At 44.3% G+C, this 11,318-nt stretch overlaps 1 protein-coding gene across 1 annotated transcript in view; it reads right to left on the bottom strand.

The window, feature by feature from the left end:
* The window catches only part of Ces5a (carboxylesterase 5A), a 280,153-nt gene that overhangs the window by 117,743 nt on the left and 151,092 nt on the right, over nt 1–11,318 (bottom strand). The window contains exons 17-18 of the mRNA XM_026778600.1: nt 1,518–1,854; nt 522–805 (exon numbers count right to left, since the gene is read on the bottom strand). The gene's annotated coding sequence lies outside the window, so the exon portion shown is untranslated. The remainder of the gene's footprint in view (nt 1–521; nt 806–1,517; nt 1,855–11,318) is intronic.

Below are 11,318 nucleotides of genomic sequence, written 5' to 3'. Positions count from 1 at the left end.
CTCTTGTAGACCAGGCTGGCCTCGAACTCACAGAGATCCGCCTGCCTCTGCCTCCCGAGTGCTGGGATTAAAGGCGTGCGCCACCACCGCCGGGCCTCTCACTTTGTTCTTGATGTAGCTGAGACATCCCCCCATGAATCGCTTCTCTCTCTTCCTCCCCCCCCCCCCCTTGCTGAGCTTCCATATAGGATTTAAAGAAGAAAATGCTGCCAGGGTACCCACTCTTTGTCATTTCTGACATGCAGCAAATGGTGGCAAAGTAGAATATTGAGTAAGGTTTACTTTGGACCCTTCTCCTGACATTGTGATGTATATTCTAACACATGCCCAAAGACAGCTCCTTCCTTTCTCCTTTGAGCTGGTGAGTTTGGCTAATCAAGAAAAAGGCTTAATGTGTGTGTGTGTGTGGGGGGGGGACACTACTGTGAAGGACAGCCCAATGCCTCATTCCAAGGGTTAAGAAAAAGGCATGAGAGTCGAAGTGTGACAGCCTAGCTTTGAGTTCCAATTCTTTCACTTACTCCCATCATGAAGGAGGCTGACATCTCTTTCACAGGTTCCCTCATATGTAGGCAAGGAGAGTGACATCCACGGGGGATGCTGGGATATTAAATGATGTCACACTTCTCAGCACATGCCTTAGGTCTGCTGTATTTGCCACAATGGCAAAGTTTCCATAGCTACCAAAGTGACCATGAAACAGCGATTTCACACCCACAGACCTCCTCGCAGCAGAGCACACCTGGGCAAAAGTAGTAAGTTTTTTAGGTCCTTTCTGGGGAATTCCAAAAGTCATGGACAGCTCCTGGGAATAGAAAATATGAGGACAGTGGGTAAGTCTACTGTGCACAGGCAGGAATGGCCGGCTCCAGTCTCATTCCGGCTTGCAACATGCTTGTGAGTCAGTCTACAGAGCTTGTCTGGAACGCCTCCATGATGCCTGTCCACCCTAACACTTATGCCCCACCCATGAAAATAGGCACTGAACTCATGCCTGCCCTTTGAGAACGGGAGCGTGTGGCATTCCAACCTCTCTGTAGCTGGAGCTGGAGCTAGGGAACCACTTGTCTCACACGTCTGGGTTCTGTTCAGGTCAGCAACGCCTTGGCTCATGCTTCTGCCCTAAGATAAGATGACAGCACTGGACAGGCTGTTCCCTGCTGTCCTCCTTGCTTCTGGAGCCCCCATCTTCCTAGGCATCTAGAACCTTCCAGGACACCACAGATCACAGCCCATGGGTCACTCCCTTTTGCCTTTCTTGACCTTAGGTCTTAGGGAAACTGACATAAAACTATACTTATTCTTCTACCCTTACCAAAATAACAGCGCATGTTTTCTGGGTTATGTCAGTTGCATGAGCTGTCGAAGACAGTGAAGAGGAATCAAATGTTCCCCGTGGATGGTGAGGCCACACACCTCACACTCACTCATTCACTCTGCTCTTCAAATCATTGCACAGGAGAAGTCAGGAAATACAGAAGATGGGCATGCCGGAAGAGAATTTTATACACACTCACCTATCATTTCTCCAGTGGAAGCTTCAGCCTTTAACAGAATCCCAGTTCTTGTCCTCATCAAGTTGAATAAAGCATTTAGCCACCAAGGTTCAGTCAGCAGCTTTGCTGCCCCACTTTAGGCTTCCCCAGATCTCCTGTCCCCGTGATTGTTAGTGGGCCACAATTGGTGATAGATGGGGACACACAGAGTGACACACAGCATTGGCACAGGAATGTGACAGTCTTATGCAGGGAGAACCCCTGAGTGTCAGGCAGGTAAGCAATCGTCTTTTCATGGCATAAGCTTTTGTCAGGCATTGCCCGGCTTACTGATGTTCTCTTCACCTTTCAGGCTCCCCTAAGGAATAGAGTCAATGGAAAAGAACAACACTGGTTTGTTTTTTTTTTTTTTACTTAATTAAAAATATTTCCTACAAAGTTAGAACGCTTTGATAAAATGCATAACACGACCGTTAATTTGAATTCTCATTAATGACATATTAAAAGTGGCTATTTGTTTGTATCTCATAAACACAAATATGAGATATAATTGGATGTTTTTGGCTTTTACCTCAGAGATATTCCTGACATTTTGGGACTCTTCTGAAAGCTGTCAACTGCTCTCTGTAAAAACACATCCATGAAATCATTTGCCTACAGTGTGCATGTCTGTACAGATTTCCCAGAGCCTCCTCAGGACCTTCCCTTCTCTCCTACACACAGTACAGAGCCAGGGTGACTACCAGTGTGCTGGTTCTCAACCCTGGTCTTAAACACTATGCTGTTCTTTCCTTGCTTTGTTGTAACATTAAGGTTCCAGAAAAAAAATCTCTTTCCACCAAAGTGACAGTTTGGAACCTGAAATATGGCAAATCTTTGGTATCAAAAACCCACATGGGTTTTCCTTATTATAGCTTTAACTGCCCTAGGAAAGGTTTCTCCCAATTTAATGAAACACGGGCCTTTATTTTGCTCTCTCCCTTCAACATTTTGGCGTCTACTTGTTTTGCTCCTGTAACTAGGAAAAAGAAAAGAGAAAATTATTAGTAATTAGAAAGGTCATATTAATGTTCACAAAAAACTATGGTTTGGTTTCCTCTGATTGAGAAGTTAATTTTCCTTCTCCTTTGACCAAAATATTTTGAAGTTTCTACAAGCCTTTCTAAGTGGCTGTGTAAAATACGGGTATACACACTCGGCCTTTCTCATCAAAGACTCACGCCTGTAAGAGAGTTCTCTTACCTCCAGTATACACCTCCAGCACCTCCACCCTCAAAAGGGACAATGCACCTTTAACAGATCAGAGTAGGGGCATTAGGTTCTTCCCAGATGTGAGGATAGGACCTCACAGGCTCCATCCATCCTATCTACATCCCTTATCTACCCTTTGCTTCCCAGGGGACTATCTAGCCTTCTCTGTATCTTCCTTGGTCTGGTATGTGGATTTGGGGCACACCCTTGCTACATTTGGGACAGCTAGCTCCCACAAATGAAAATGCCAGCCAAGGCACTATCTAAAAAAACATCGAGTAAATGTTAGCAGGCGTCTTCGTCAGCAAGGGGCAGGAGCTGCAAGAGGGGCTGAACAACATGGAGATGTGATCTTTGATGACAGGCATCAGCTGCTCAAGTTTGTACCACATGCTCCGTGTGGCTACCCACGGAAGAGCAGGCATATGTAAACCCTGCACCCCACCCACCATCACCAAGACATGAATCCTGACACCTCTATGCCAGCACCACTGGTGGCAATACAGGTAGGCTCTGTAATTTTGCCCCTGGAAAAAAAAATACATGTTAGAATCAGAATTTTACAACGGAGTTCTTGCTCTGTTGCTGGTAGGTTCTAGGACTGAGTGCCTGCTTTACATTTCGGACTGAAGTTAAGCATGGCCATCTGATTTGAGTGGCTCAACTCATTTTCAGCTGAGCTACCTCTGCCAAGTGAGTTCTGTGTGACATTGCGAGCTGGATATATGTCAAGTTGTTCATCAGGCAGGTCTTATGCCTGCCCCAAGGATAACACATACAACCACATGCTTCCCTTTTCCAGCTTTTCACTCCACTGTCAGCCAAGTTTATGGAAACTGCCGGGCAAGCAAAGCATGGTGCCTCATGCTTGTAATCCCAGCACTAGAGAGACTGAAGCTGGAGGGTCAATGAGGATTAAGACTTGAGTGAATTAGACTATGCATTCCTGGCCACCTGGGGCCATAGCATTCAAAACTGTCTCAAAATTAAATGAATGGATGAATGAATAAACTAAAAAATGAGGAAGGGAGAGAAACTTCTGGGTGAAAGTTTGTTAAATTTTATCTAAAGAAACATAGTCCTAATTAAATAACCATACTTGGTTGTTTGCTTCTTTTTAAGATTTATTTATTTTTAAAGTGTGTGTGTGTGTGTGTGTGTGTGTGTATGTGTGTGTGTGTGCACTTGGGTACAAGTTCTCTTAGAGGTCAGAAGAGAGCATCAGCTTCCCCTAGAGAAGGAGACCCCAATTAAACTTAGGGTCTCTGGAAGAACAGCAAGCATCCTGAACTGCTGAGCCATCTGTCTGCCCCCCTTGGGTTTGGGGCGGGGTGTTTTGCTTTATTTTGTTTTGAGGCAGATTCTCACTATGTAGCCCTGGCTGGCCTGGAATTCTTTATGTAGACCAGGCTGGCCTCAAACTGACAGAGTTCTGCCTACCTCAGCCTGCCAAGTGCTGGGTTTAAAGGTATTCCCCTACCACACCTGACTCTCCTTATTTTTTCAATATGTATTTTTATGAATACTTTGAGAAACATATGCATGAATACAATGTATTTTGATCATATTTTATAACACTCCTCTTCCTAATTCCTACCAGATCCACCTCCACTTTGTTCCTTTCCCTTCTCTCTCTCTCTCTCTCTCTCTCTCTCTCTCTCTCTCTCTCTCTCTGATTTTATTTATCTTGGGCCAGGTATGGTGGCACATGCCTTTAATTTCAGCACTTGGGAGGCAGAAGCAGGTGGATCTCTGTGAGTTCAAGGCCAGCCTGTTATACATAGTGAGTTCCAGGACAGCTAGAGCTACATAGAAAGATTCTGATTCAAAACATTATTTATTTTTATGTATATAGGTGTTTTGCCTGCATGTATGTTTGTGTGTCAAATGCATGCCTTGTACCCAAGGAGGCCAGAATAGAGCATTTGATTCCCTGAGACAGAAATTACAGACAGTTGCGAGCCACTTTGTGGGTGCTGGGAACAGAACCTGAATCCTCTGGAAGAGTAGCCAGTACTCTTAGTGGTTGAGTCACCTCTCCAGCCACCTGCCCACAACCACACATACATACATACATACACACACACACACACACACACACACACACACACACACACACACACCTTTTAATGGCTCTTTAATATCTATAAAATATCCACAAGCACATCACTTGGTATTAAGTGGCATGGCTCTTGGTATGACTTCTGCCAACTTTCCCTAATGTTTTTCCTTAAAAAAAAAAAAAAAGCCCCCTTGTAAATGCTAGGTTAATAGTTTCTATCATGCTTATTTTGAGCCTTTATCTATGTTTATGTGCATTCTAGAATCATGTACCTCTCCCTGTAAACTGGCCCTATTATTAAAGGCTGCCAAAATCCCCATTTCTTTGTATAGTCTTTGCTAAATTACAAGTGAAGCAAGGGCCTGGATGTCCAGGCCTGTAATCTCATTTAATAAAATGGAAGGTGACAAGTTAGAGGCTTTCCTTGACTACACTGAGTTCAAGGCCAGCCTGGGCAACTTACTAAAAATGTACTAGTCACTTTTCTTGTTGGTGGGAGACAAAACCAAACTAACAAAAAGACAAAAGCACTGAAGGAGGGAAGGGTTCACTGTGGCTCAGCTGGAGATAATTTAGCTCATTCAGCATTGAGGCCGGAGCATGAGGTGGGTGGCCAAAGTGAGTCCCCAGTCAAGAAGCAGAGAGAGGAGCTAGAGAGGTGGCTCAGAAGTTAAGCACACTAGCTCTTCTTCCAGAGGACTTGGGTTCACAATAGTCTGTAACTCCAGTTCCAGGGCCTCATCAGACACCAGGCATGCACTGTGGGTGATAGACATACATGAAGACAAAATACCCATAAATAAAATAAATAAACATGTTTAGAAGCAGCATGGTACCCATCTCCCTTCTGTTTGTTGGTTCTAAGTCTCATCCCATGGCATGGCACCACCTGACCTAGGGTAAGGCTTCCCATCTCTGTTAACCAATCTCCAGACCTCCTCACAAACACATCCAGAGTTTGTCTCCTAAATGTTTCCTGCCTAAATGACAATCTAGTCTAATTGTTAGGGGCTGGGGAGATAGTTTACTCAGCAAAATGTCTGGCACACAAGCATGAGGACCTGAGTTTAGTTGAGGGAAACAGAGAAAGACAGATCCTTGGGGCTTGCAACCAGCCAGTCTACCCCAATCTGTATGCCACAGATCCCAGAGAGACCCTAGCTCAAGACAAGGTGGACAGCTGCTGAGGGATGATAGTCGCGAGTCGTGATTAATCTCTGATCTCCACGCTAGCACACACACACACACACACACACACACACACACACACACAGAGAGAGAGAGAGAGAGAGAGAGAGAGAGAGAGAGAGAATCATCACAAAGAAAAAGAACCTATTTCAAAATAAAGAGGAAAAAGGCTCAGGGATATAGTTTGGTGCTATAGCACTTACTACCACGCATGAGACCTTTGATTAAATCCCCGGGACCTTTGATTAAATCCTCAAAGCTAGAATTAAGCTCTCAGGAGAGGCCAGGTACTGGACAAAGCCCATTACTGGCATTACATGTCATTTATTACTGACAAGACAACCTATTACTGCCTACGTTTTACAGCCGAGGAAACAAAAGGTCAAGAAATAGAGCGTCTTGCCTGACACAGCAGAGCTGCAAAGAACTGTGACTCAAAGCCAGGCTGCCTGAGGCCTGCTCTCTCGCCTTTAAATACCTTCCCATTCTGCCACCAAGGCTTTGCAGCTGACAGGCTCTTGCAGCGCCTTTTTCATTCACCCCTATCTCATGTTACATTATCATCCATGGAGCTGTCTCCCTCGCTCTCTCCGGATGTTGAATGCATTATCGACTTTGACACATGCATTGATTTCCATCTGTATCAATACCCAGGGCTGTGTCTGAATCTTCTGTAGAACATCACTATAAGGGGCTAGCGATGTCAGTGTAGACATGCAGAGAAAGAAAGAAACCTGCTGTGCCCACAGAGGTCTGTGAACATGAGAAGAAACTGGCCAAAGCCATCCTTTCTTCTTTAAGTAAACGCCTGCTTGCTTGGTACAGGTACTCAAAACACCATCATCTCTTTATCTGGGCAGTTACGTTTCTGGTTACGGGGACCAAATACTTGACAAAAAGCAACTTAAAGGGGAAGGATCTGTGTTTGACTCACAGTTTGAAGGGACATAGCTATCATGGAGAGGAAGGCCCAAAGGCAGGTGGCTCCAGAGCAGCAGGAGTGTGCAGCTGGTACCTCTTCAAATCCCAGTGGAACAGAAGCGGAGCTCAATAGGAAGCGGGCTGGGCTGGGCTACAATGGCCCAAGGCCCTTCACTTCCTTCAACAAGGAACCTACAAAGTTCCACAACCTTACAATGACACCAATTAGGACCGGGTATCCAAATCTATAGGGGACATTTCACTGCAATACCAGCCACAGAGGGCTGCATTTTCCAACCAGCTCTTTCTTCTAAGAAAACTGTGGTAGATGCTAGGAAGCATATTCAGAAAACAAGAGTCATGATGCGGTTGACCTCAGAAAGAAAGCGTGTGGCCTGAGGGAAGCCAGCCAAGCCTCAGGCTGAGGCAGAGCTGTCTAGAAACTGAGTAAGGAGAGTGAGACTTTAAGAGAGAGTGAGCAGGATGACCCATCAATGGGACTTCTTACCATGGCAATGCCAGTCCAGGCCCCAGTGCCCACAGGCTGAGTGATTTGAGTTTAGTGTAACAAAGAGACTACTCTCAAGAGTGTGGTAGGGGATACGGAAGTCCTGGGGTTGGCGCTAGGTCCTGTGGTCAGTAATCATGGAAGTATTACCACCAATAGCTTGAAGGGGAACCTGGTGACAGTGGCTGGAGGACAAGAGATGTGACCTTGAGAGAAGGGACATGACCAATTCTTACAAATCTATTCTTAGACTCCTTATGAGCCAGGCTTAAGCAAAGGCAAAAAGCAGGGAAGCTTTGGTTCCGTCCACAGAGACTGGAGACCAAGCACAGGGTGGGATGAAATAAGGCAGAGGAAAGAAGGACCCTGAAGAGCAAGAGGAAAGACAGGTTGGAGTAATGGACTTGCTCAGTGACCTGTTAACAAAGCACAGATTGTATTATCATTGTAAAAGATAGATTTTTTTTTCCTGGCAGATGCAAATGCTGAAATTCTAAACCCTAAATAACTGCTTAGAAAGGTAAGTAGGATTAAGCGAGGCCATAGGGTAGGGTTTAATTCATATAAGAGGTGCTCCTATATGAAGTGGAAGAAAAGGCTGGGGAGATGGCTCACTGGGTAAACTGCTTACTATATTAGCATAAGGACCTGAGTTCAAATTCCCAGAACCCACATAGAAAGTCTGGACATGCTTGTGTGCATCTGTAAGTTAAAAAAATGTATGGCTAGACATCTCTTAAAAAGAGGAGGGTGAGAGATAGGAAATAGGAAGAGATAGATATCTGGGATACCTGTGCATAAGGGGTAGGTAGGCACAGAGAGAAGATAGCCATTTACAAACCACAGTACAGAGGCGAATTGAGACAGATTCCCAATAGCTCACTGACCAGCCAGTCTAGTCAATTAGAGAACACATGTTCAGTGAGATACCCTGTCTTGAAAGATGAGATAGAGAATGAGCAAGGAAGACACCCTATGTTCACCTGTTCACCTCTGGCCTCTACACACATGTATTCATGCACTCACAGGCAAGCATGTACACACACATACACACACACACAAAGAGAAAATGGAGCTACCCTATAAAGAGGTAGCAATGCCTTTTTTTTTTTTTTTTTTTTGGTTTTTCGAGACAGGGTTTCTCTGTGGCTTTGGAGCCTGTCCTGGAACTAGCTCTGTAGACCAGGCTGGTCTCGAATTCACAGAGATCCGCCTGCCTCTGCCTACCAAGTGCTGGGATTAAAGGCGTGCGCCACCACCGCCCGGCAGCAATGCCCTTAATAGATACCAGAAGCTAACAAAATAAAAAGCCCAGTGTCAGAACACTATAGGCCTCTAGTTATACTTGACTCATAGGATGTGGAGAAATAAAACTGGTACTGACCTAAAAGCTTCATCCCTACTGACTAGCTTTTATCATGCTGCAAGGTGCTATGCATGCTGCCAGAGAAGAAAAGTAACCATCAACTATGCCCAGGTACTTATAAACTATAAGAATTAATGACCTGACAAGACTAACCCACTGGTTCAATAGTGGCACAAATATAATGGGAGTAACCAATCCCTTTCTGATTGGATTTAACTCATATCTGGCACTATTATTTGGGCCAAGAACCTATGGATAGACAGGTCATGAACATTAGGGCAGAACCTATTACTAGTATTTTGGTTAATAGGCCAGTATTAAATAAACTACTAATGATTTATCATCATACCCACCAATGCATGCATCTCTCATCTCTCATCTGAGAAGCTTCTATTAACATTAGATGCTGATTAACACAGAGAGTCACAACTGGCGAAGGTGCAGAAAGTAAGAATCTGTAGAATGCTCAGTCTTAAATGGAACGTGTATACTGCATCCCCTCCTCCCAAGGCTTGGGGATCATTGAAGAGGGGATGAAAAGAGTATAAGTGCCAGATGTTGTGGGTGACTACAAAGAAACAATATTTTCCAGACATGGTGGGCAGCTGAACTCATAGCAATTGTGACAGCAGACATAAGACCAATGCAAGGTCAAGTTGGACCAAATCCCAGCATAGAAATGGGAGTTGAGCATGCAATCTACCCTAGCTATAGAGCTATTGGCAATTGTCGGCTATTGGGAAAGGAAGAGACAATTTTCTTTAATCCCCTAGAAGTCAACCAGATACCAGTAAAAGACCATATATACAAGAATATTTAGGCAACCCAAGTTGGTCCTATTGGTTTTCGGTTTGGTTTTGTTTTTTAAGGATACAAAGTTGAGTGGGTAGAGAAGGAAAAGGTAGATCTGGAAAGAATTGTGGGGGCTGATAAGTATGATCAAAATATGTATAAAACTCTCAAAGAACTAATAAAACCTTTAAAAATAGAAATTTTTTTTAAAGAAGGAGGAAGGGGGGAGAAAAGGAAGAGAAAGATATCTGGAATGCCTATGCACAAAAAGCCACATGTAGGTGCAGGAGAAGTAGCCATCTACAAAACAAAGTATACATAGAGACTGCACTTTCATTTCCAAGCCACCCACACTGGAATAATCACACAAAACCATATTAATTACAACTGTTTGGCCAATGGCTTGGGCCCATTCTTAGCTATCTCTCACATCTTAATTTATTCCATTTCTATTAGACTATATATTGCCATAGGCTGTGGCTACCAGTGTGGCATGTTATTCCACATTTTAACTGAATCAGTTTCTATCTTTGAAAAATTAGTAGATGTGCTACCTTTCCATTATTGTGATAAAATACTTGAGATAAGGATGGTTTATTCGGACTTATAGTTTCAGAGTCAACCATGTTTGGTTGGTCTCATTATTTAGGAGCCTGAGGCAAGGCAGGGAGCACGTGGTGGAACAAAACTGCTCACTTCAAGGTGACCAGAAAGAAGGAAAAAGAGAAAGAGGAAGAGGAGGAGGAAGAGGAAAAAGGAGGAGAAGGAAGAGGAAGAAAAGAAAGAAAAGGAGAAGGAGGAGGTGAGTGAGAGAAGAGAGGGAGAAAATAGCAAAACAAAGAAGTGTTCCAACGTCCTGCTCAAGGCACACCCCCCCCAAATGACCTGACCTTCTTCCACTAAACCCAATCTCCTGAAGGCCCCACCACCTCCTAATAGTGTCACAGGCCTGAGACCAGACCATTAAGCAAGTATTTTGGGGAGACACCTCATGATCCAAACAGCAGACTTCATAGTAATATCCAGATACTCACTTTTCCTTTATCAAGAAGACCTGGTGTCTCTGGGTCTACATGCCAGCATGTCTACTCACAATCTGAACCACATTATCCATTATCAAGTGTGCCACAGCAACCACTCCATCATGGGCCCCAAGAAGTACTTCAGTGATCAATCTTTATGCCAAAATTCTTATCAAGGGGCCCTTGTGGCTACTGATGTCTAACCAATATGCAGTTGCTCACAGGCAACAGAGGCAATCAGTATTTTGGGCCACCAAGGATTTGAACCAATAAAAATGTAACACCAACTCAGGACTGTTCAATCTAAGTAATTTTTAAAAAAGTACATTCCCCTAAAAGTGTGCAGTGAAAGCCAGGGACTTGGCTATATGTGTGATACAGCTAAAGAACGCATCAGTGTGCAGAACAGACTGAATGTTTGTCAACTGTCCCCAAATTTACACTGAGACCTGATTCTTTGTGCCGTGGTATTAGGAAGAGAATCATATGAGATCATGTGAGGTTTACATATGCTGAGAGCACCTTCATTCTTGTCACCAGGTGTGAACGCAGTTCTAAAAGCACAGCTGTCGGCAGTGGTGGCGCACGCCTTTAATCCCAGCACTTGGGAGGCAGAGGCAGGTGGATCTCTGTGAGTTCAAGACCAGCCTGGTCTACAGAGCTAGTGCCAGGACAGGCTCCAAAGCCACAGAGAAACCCTGTCTCGAAAAAC

Source organism: Microtus ochrogaster, chromosome 4 (assembly GCF_000317375.1).
Source record: "Microtus ochrogaster isolate Prairie Vole_2 chromosome 4, MicOch1.0, whole genome shotgun sequence".
Taxonomy (NCBI): domain Eukaryota; kingdom Metazoa; phylum Chordata; class Mammalia; order Rodentia; family Cricetidae; genus Microtus; species Microtus ochrogaster.
This window is presented reverse-complemented; position numbering and strand designations above follow the sequence as displayed.